At 27.5% G+C, this 9,643-nt stretch overlaps 1 non-coding gene across 1 annotated transcript; it reads left to right on the forward strand.

Moving 5' to 3' along the window:
* Positions 1–985: 985 nt before the first annotated feature.
* LOC111881046 (U6 spliceosomal RNA) lies at positions 986–1,088 on the forward strand. Its single transcript, XR_002846665.1, has one exon. It is a non-coding gene; the product is annotated as a U6 spliceosomal RNA (small nuclear RNA).
* Positions 1,089–9,643: the final 8,555 nt, after the last annotated feature.

Genomic DNA, 9,643 nt, shown 5'->3' on the forward strand with positions numbered 1-9,643 from the left:
TGAGTACTCGTGAGGACACCTTAAAAAAATTAAAAAAGAATCTACAAAAATATAAATCATAAAATCAAGCATAGTATTATATTCAGGAGTAAAAAAAATTGGAAAAAAAATTTTGCATCATTAAAATTGAATCATAGATCATAAAAATGATCTATTTCATAATTGGTCATTGTGATTTACATAATTTCATAATTAGTTTACAACATAATTAAAGAAATAACTGTCCCTAAAAAACTCTTTTGGATTATTTCATAATTGGTCATTGTGATTTACAAAATTTCATAATTAATTCACAATATTAATTATTGGATTATTTTATTATCCTAAAATTCACATCTCCCCCTAAACGTAAGCCATCACCGCCGATCTCATGCTTTTGCTAATCGGCTCCTTTGCCTTAGGACAACATTCTTGACATTCATAATGTTATGGAATTTTGTTAATGATACAATAAAAAAAATTTCTATACGGAAGATCCTACTTCAAGACAATGGTGATGCTTTCATGGATGAGTTTGCCAATTTTATTTGTTTTAAATATTATCAGAAACGACGGCTAAAGGTTTCATCATCCAGTGTAAGTTTTCTTCTTTGGGACAATGACTTAGGAGGGTAATTAGGTTTGTAGTTTGTCCGTATTAGGTCACTAAGGTTTTTTTTGTGTGTATTAGACCAATATGGTTGTTATTACCGTTTATAAATAGTCCTTTTTACCGGTTTCTTCCTGTTTAACCGGTAAAAATGACTATTTCTAAACGGTAATAACAACCGTATTGGTGTAATACGCACATAAAAAACCTTAGTGATCTAATACGGACAAACTGGAAACCTAATTACCCTCCTAAGTCATTAACCCTAATTTTAAAGACATTAAGAATATATGACCGCCAACAGTAAAGTAGTTCGTTTAGAACTCATGTTGTCCCATATCGACCAGAAGAAGAACCTACTTATCCTCTATATGGCGAAGCTCTTCATCTATAGTCGTCCCTTCGGGGACATCCAATAAAATTGGTACGATACATAAAAGATTAGCATGACCCATGCACAAGGATGACACGCACAAATCGAGAAATGGTCAAAAAAATTTGAAAACCCTTCGTCGTCTTCTCTGAAACCCTAATTCCCTTTTCAAATGCTAATAGAGTTCAATTGCAATTCTTACGATTTAGTAGACGAACTACTGAAGTCATGATCAGACAACATGTGGATTCCAAGGTCAGATTGATATTCTTGTTGATGTCTTCAACCATTTGTGACAAGTAAGGGTGATCTTTCTTTCTATAAAGTCTCCTTTAAGTTTTTTACTTTTCTTGTCATTAAGTTTCATGCTTTATTTCGTTTATGTGATGTATATAGTCTGTATGTGTCTGTTTAATGCTGATTTTTTATTCATTTTGCAACTTCAATTTCTTAGTTCATGTTGTGGTTTTGTTGTTTATAAAATAATTGATAATAGACATCATTTGCAAGTCTCTGTTGGTTTTACATTTCCATTCGTTATCAAATGTAGACATTGATGGGAGGTATCAAAGTGAGATTGTTTTTGTACATATGGATGTGTTCATGTAAACATTTAAATGACAAAAAAAGAAGTTATTGATAAAATGTTGCAGATTTATGTAATGAAGATCATCAATCATATGAGTTTTTGGACTTGGAAATTCTGAAAGGATTGTGTGATAAGTTTAAATAGAAGCAACTATTTTTAGTCAAACAAGTCAGTCACATTGATTAGTAAGCATGTTTTCTAAATAATTAGGGTTAATGGCTTAGGAGGATAATTAGGTTTCCAATTTATCCGTATTAGGTCATTACGGTTTTTTGTGCGTATTATACCAATATGGTTGTTATTACCGTTTAGAAATAGTTATTTTTACCGGTTAAATAAGAAAAAACCGGTAAAAATGAGTATTTCTAAACGGTAATAACAACCATATTGGTCTAATACGCACAAAAAAAAAAACATTAGTGACCTAATACGAACAAACTGGAAACCTAATTATCCTCCTAATTCGTTATCCCTTCTTCTTTTTATGTTTGAAGTTTTTATGTTTGAAGTTAGTCCATTATTTTCATAGGATTGTATGAAAAACAATAAAAAATAAATAAAAAAACTACATGTGTTATTTATTTGGTGGGTGCATAGTGGATGCAACAGGCGGCATGGATGCATATATCTTAAGTATTATTTATTGTTTTGTGTGGAACAATTTTTTATCCAACAGATGGCATATGATTCTTATATTTGTTTTATTATAATTTTATGGAAGTTTTTGTGATTTGTTACAAATGAGAAATTAAAATAAAAAGCAACTATTGTATTTAGTTTTCATGTATAAAGTTAGTATTCTTAATTTTTGGCGTTGAACATTTTTTACACTAGAACTTCTCAAATTTAAACTAATATAAACTTTTTTGTTGTTTTCATAAGTTTACTATAACAAAATTCTTAATTGAAACATGTTATATAAACAGTTTTTCATATGCTTGTTCTGAAGTTATATATATATATATATATATATATATATATATATATATATATATATATATATATATATATATATATAGCGCGCGCGTTTGAGGAATAGCTTTGACGTTGAGATGATTCGGAAAGCAAAAAACATATATATTCGTAATCGAACATGTGTATGTTTAGTACTTGATTTGTATAAACATGATCAATTGCTGGGTTTTTGTAATAGTGTTCATCCGCGAACATATGCATATTATAAAAGTTTTAATGATTATAATTACTTTCGGAATTAATGTTGGTTTATGAACATATGTAAATTGAATATTCTAATATTCATGTTTGATCATAACATTTGTACATGTTCCGCTGTGAACGGATGAGCTTGACTAATTCTAGGATTTTGTATAAATATATTAAGTTATGAACATTAATCTGAGTATGTTCCGAAATGAACACATACTACGTTCTGATCCAATGGTTAATATATATTTTTATTTAACTCTTAGTTAAATACTATTTCCATCACCGGCGTAGCGAAGATTTTGTTTTAGGGTAGGCCAAATAATATACACAATATGATAATGATAACAAAATAACTATATATACATTATTAACTAAATTGTTTATTTAAATTGCATACGATGTTGTTTTACAACAATGTAACCCCTTCTACTAATTTCAAGTTTTGAATTGAATTAGCCATATCACAACCCTAAATCTTTTTGTTTAATATATATATATATATATATATATATATATATATATATATATATATATATATATATATATATATATATATATATATATATATATATATATATATATATATATATATATAACCTTACTTTTGTCTGGGTGGGCCTTGCCCTAATTAGTTACACCCCTGATTTCCATTTACCATAACGTCTTAAATGAATTTAATATGATTCAATGGTTAATAAATTGGTTTTATGGTTTTATGGTTTCATGATTTATTTTGTTTCTATGACGATCTCACCCATATATATATATATATATATATATATATATATATATATATATATATATATATATATATATATATATATATAGAGAGAGAGAGAGAGAGAGAGAGAGAGAGAGTTAGGTTCAAATGTTTTCACTATCTATTATGTGCATGTATTATTGATTCTGGACCAATTGTTTTAGTTATTTTAAGGAAGTAATTAATGTATATTAAATACTAAAAATGTAATTAATATCCATTATATCTTCAACATTTAATATGCATTAATTACTTTCTTAAAATAACTAAAATGATTGGTCCATAATCAATCATACATGCACACAGTAGATAGTGAAAACAAAATAACCTAACCCTATATATATATATATATATATATATATATATATATATATATATATATATATATATATATATATATAGGGACGAGTTCAATAAAGAATCAATATGGGTGGAGGAACCAAGGAACCTATTAAGATGGTTGGATCAAAATATTAACAACCATTGGATTTGAGATGTAAAAGTATGAAAAACAATAGTGTGCAGTTGGTTATAACATTACACGTAACTTAAGGGGGCATTGTCATCAAACTAAAACTTTTTAACTCTCACTGTTAAGTAGCGTCGTTAGTTCATCAGTTTCAATTCAGTGAAATCGATTTTACCCTCTCATTGAAAGCGATCTTTTACTCCACCGACGACATCGATTTCAAACGAATCTCCGGCGACGATTCAGTCAATATCCACAGTGAATCTTCCCGAAAAGTTCGTCAAAATGAATCTAGAAGGTATATTTGACTGCTATTCACTTTCGATTATCTCATTTAATCCATTTTCAACATTATACTTTTTCGATTGATATATTTCAAAACGACATATGTAAACTATCTGTTAGATTATGTATTCGATGAATTTGTTAATACACTATTTTATTAACAAAATCGTTTTAGACTGATATGAAACCCTCGTCGGATGATGAACTTTTAATAATTTGTATACATAACGAAAACCTAATGAATATCTATATTACAAATTGAAATTTCCTAAAACTTTGCGAATCTAACTCGAATCTAAGTTTATTAAGTAAATCGAAACCCAAATTTCATGAACTTTTGAGAATTCGTATAATTACCAAAAACCTAATGATATAAATTTCTTGAAATCGATACAGAAATCATGAATATCTAAATTACAAATCGTAATTTCCTAAAAACTTTGTGAATCTAAGTGGTTTCTGAATTTATTCATTAAACTGAAAAACTAATTTCACATTTTGAATTCACAGTGTGCTTTATGATTTACATTTGATTATTTTGAAAGGATTCAATGCTTCTGAGTATTATATTATTTCACAATTCACAAAGTGAATCATGATTATATATCAATTTAACATATCATTTATTCAAATTGTGAATTTACAGGGTGATTTATCATATACATTTGATTTTTTTCATCTTGTGAAATTCACATTGTGTATCTATGTGTTTAATTCATATTGTATCTCTTATTGTGCTTCTCATTGTAAATTTATAAAGAGTTGCATTGGTAATGTTTTGATTCAAATTGAATTCACAATGTGAATAAATCTTAACTTCCATACCATGAAATTGATGTTTGAATTAATTTGTTAATCAAAAACAGGAAATGAAGAAAAGATCAATGAAAAAAAGGAAAATAAGAAACGAATGAAATTGACAAGAAGTCTAAAAGATGTTCTACCTTCAACTACAAGTGAAAAAATTGAACATATTCAAGATAAAAAAAAGGTTAGAACATTTGCATTCAGATTAAAATAACTAATTATCTAATCATATACTACACATTTATTAAAAAAAAACTAATTCACAATGTGAATATTGGATGTGTATGTCACATTCACACAGATTCACAATGTGAATCTCTTAAAAACATATTTTTTTTTGCAAGTTTATCAACACTTTTGTTTGTATTTGACTATGCACAATGTAATCGTAAAAATGCACCATGTGTATGTGTACATCATTTGGTGAAACTCAAACACTTTTGCTGTTAAATGCATTAATTCACAATGTGAATCTTGGATGTGTATGTCACATTCACACAGATTCACAATGTGAATCTCTTAAAAAAAATTGTTTCTTTTTGCAACTTGATCAACACTTTTGTTTGTATTTGACTATGCACAATGTAATTGTAAAAATTCACCATGTGTATGTGTACATCATTTAGTGAAACTCAAACACTTTTGCTGTTAAATGCATAAATTCACAATGTGAATCTTGGATGTGTATGTCACATTCACACAGATTCACAATGTGAATCTCTAAAAAAAATTGTTTTTGTTGCAAGTTGATCAACACTTTTGTTTGTATTTGACTACGCACAATGTAAATGTAAAAATTCACCATGTGTATGTGTACATCATTTGGTGAAATTCAAACACTTTTGTTGTTAAATGCATAAATTCACAATGTGAATCTTGGATGTGTATGTCACATTCACACAGATTCACAATGTGAATCTCTTAAAAAAAATGTTTGTTTTTTCTTTTGCAAGTTGATCAACACTTTTGTTTGTATTTGACTATGCACAGTGTAATTGTAAATATTCACCATGTGTATGTGTACATCATTTGGTGAAATTCAAACACTTTTTCTGTTAAATGCATAAATTCACAATGTGAATCTTGGATGTGTATGTCACATTCACATAGATTCACAATGTGAATCTCTTAAAAAAATGTTTGTTTTTTCTTTTGCAAGTTAATCAACACTTTTGTTTGTATTTGACTATGCACAATGTAATTGTAAAAATTCACCATGTGTATGTGTACATCATTTGATGAAACTCAAACACTTTTGCTGTTAAATGCATAAATTCACAATGTGAATCTTGGATGTGTATGTCACATTCACACAGATTCACCAAGTGAATCTGCTAAAAAAATGTTTGTTTTTTATTTTGCAAGTTGATCAACACTTTTGTTTGTATTTGACTATGCACAATGTAATTGTAAAAATTCACCATGTGTATGTGTACATCATTTGGTGAAACTCAAACACTTTTGCTGTTAAATGCATAAATTCACAATGTGAATCTTGGATGTGTATGTCACATTCAAACAGATTCACAATGTGAATCTCTTAAAAACATATTTTTTTTGCAAGTTGATCAACACTTTGTTTGTATTTCACTATGCTCAATGTAATTGTAAAAATTCACCATGTGTATGTGTACATCATTTGGTGAACCTCAAACTCTTTTGTTGTTAAATGCATAAATTCACAATGTGAATCTTGAATATAGCTCATAGCCTAATAGATTGACAATGTGAATTTCTAAAAAGTTTTTGCAATTTGATCATCACATGTTCAATTTTATATTGTTTGACATGTATTAATACTACTTATATTTTTGACATTCATATTAAAAATTTCACATTATGTAGTTGAAGGTTCAACAAAATATACCAAAAACACAGCAAGGAGAACCATGGTGGAAATAGTTAATAGGTTAAGAAAAAATGAAGATGAAAAGACTATTAAAGAAAATGTTGAAAAAGAAAAAAGTTTAGAAGCTGATGAGATTCAAAAAAAGCAAACAAAAAAAATGATGAAGCAAGATGAATCTGTTTTGAAGACACTTGAAAAGAAAACAACTCAAGTTTAGTATTTATAAAATTATAATTTACTTTGATATATAATACCAATTATCTTTAATTTTTTTTAAATGAACAGAAATCAGACAGAGTCCAAGATTACATAAAACAAAAACGAAAAAGTCGATGAAGCAAGAAAAATCTGTTTTCAAGACACCTGAAAAGAAAACAACTTAAGGTTAGTATTTATAAAATTATATTTGAATTTGGTATTATAAAATTAATTCTTTATAAATTTGTTAAAACATGAACAGAAATCAGACAGAGTCCAAGACTTAAAATGATTGAATACATAAAATCTGTGACTCCTATTAAAGTTGAAGATAGCCTTGTAAAGAAAGAATCTGATGAAAAAATAACAAGTTTGTTTATTACTATTCACATGTTTAATTTACAAAGTTATAAACAAATTCACATGTTTATTTTATGTATTATATTATATTTTGCAAAACAAATTCACATGTGAATTTCTTGTATTGTTAGTTATTATATATTATATATGTTATATTATTAGAAGCTTATGAATATTATTGACTAACAGGAAAAAGAAAAACAAAAACAAAAACTCTGGAAGTAGTCAAAGAAAAAAAGGCAAAAGTGCCAATAAATCCAAATGACAAAGTATCTTTGAGAACAAGAATGAGCCCAAAGAAGTTTTATGATATTGTTAAATCTATAAACAAAAACAGAGAAAAGCTATCAAAGAAATGGGATTGGGATCTTTGCTGAGAATTGCAACCAATGGAATTTCTGGGAAATTGGCACGTTTTGTTGTGAATTCATTCAATCCATCAGATATGAAAATCCATCTACCTAATGCAAAGATAGACATAACACCAGAACATGTTCATGATTTGCTTGGAATTCCTCTAGGTGGAAAAGATATATATATACCATTTGTGAACAGAATAAGCCTGGAACTTGTAAGACAACAGTATTGCCACATTTGTTAGGCAAAAGACCTATGAGAGAAATTGACTGGTGTGGTTTTATAACCAATTGCTTGAAAACGTCAAAGACGACATGGGATGAAACCGATAGAGGAAACTACTATTGTGGGCCACTTCTTGTATTATTGGTAAGGAAAATTCTTATAATTAACACTTTTATTTATATTATTATAAGAAAACTAATTAATTATAATTTTGTTTACATAAACAGCTAGCTTATATGGAGTTTATGAGAAATGATAAGAATGAAAAAAGACAAATACATGCATCACATTTTTGGGATTATGAAATGATGGTGAAAAGGGAAAAAGCTGAGTTAAAGAGTGGTGACTTTGGAACTTTGGAATGGAATGATGATGTTATAGAGAATGATGAAGAATCTGACACCGATGAAAATGAAGATATGAAACTCAATGTAAGTTAATAATCTATATAATTTAAAAAAATTGAAGTTAAATTACAGATATATGTTATAAAATTGTAGTTAAAATGAAATTCATAAAGTGATTCACATTGTGAATATAAAAGTGTATTTTATTACTTTCTCTATAATAAATTCACAAAGTGAATATGTAATTTATTAAAATGCAGTAAAAATGTGATACCTCATCAATGCATTCATATTCTGAAACTGTAATTTATTATAGAAAAAAGTTAAAAAAATCATTTTCTTTGACATTTTTATCTCATTTCACATGAATTGGTATTCAAAGCGAAAAAGGATTACAAAAAACTAGTGAATGATAAAATGAAGTTTGGAAAGTTAATTGAGTTTTCAACAACAAAATTCACAGAAAGCGATGAGTTGAAAGATATGAAGAAATTCTTTGAACAAGAATTCATTTATAAAACTCAAAATGAAGATGATGTAAAAGGTGACAGGGATGAAGATGAAAAAAAGCAAAGAGAATTTGAATGAACATGAAATAAAAAATCAAACAATCACGATAACACCAGAAAATATGTACAATGATCCAATAGTGCATGAGACTGCCAATTCTATTCAATGTATTTTAAATTTTGATAATTATGATGATTTTGAAAATGTAAAAAGTTTTAGAGAACAAAAAACAGATGATAAAAAAATAAAAAATACTATAAAATCATCAATGCCTAGTTTTTCACTTGGACTTGGTCTTGGTCTAACACAAGAGTTTCGGGAAGGAGATGAAAGCAGTGAAGATAAACACATGAAGAAAGAAATAAAAGATGAAAACTTGATGAAGGAGAAAGTTATGATTCAGAAAAAACAGAATATGACAACAATATCTTGGGAATTGAAGATGATGAAGACAAAAAAGAGAAGTAGGAAAAAGATTAAAAAAACCATCACTGAAGCTATCTTCTCCTTATAATAAAAAACAGGTATGTGCATCAAAATTTGTAGATCTAGATGAAGTAAAAGTATCAGATAGATTTTTTTCCAGAATTGGTAATAGCAGTTAATAATTCATGTTATCTTTTATTTAAATACAATAGTATATAAAATACAAATACAAATTAATTTTCTATTAACTGCTTTTTTGTTTTATTTGATTACAAATTAAGTGACAAGGTATTTCAGACTAAGAGAGGGTATGTGCTTGGAAGAGGAATGAT

This window comes from Lactuca sativa, chromosome 3 (genome assembly GCF_002870075.4).
Source record: "Lactuca sativa cultivar Salinas chromosome 3, Lsat_Salinas_v11, whole genome shotgun sequence".
Lineage (NCBI taxonomy): Eukaryota > Viridiplantae > Streptophyta > Magnoliopsida > Asterales > Asteraceae > Lactuca > Lactuca sativa.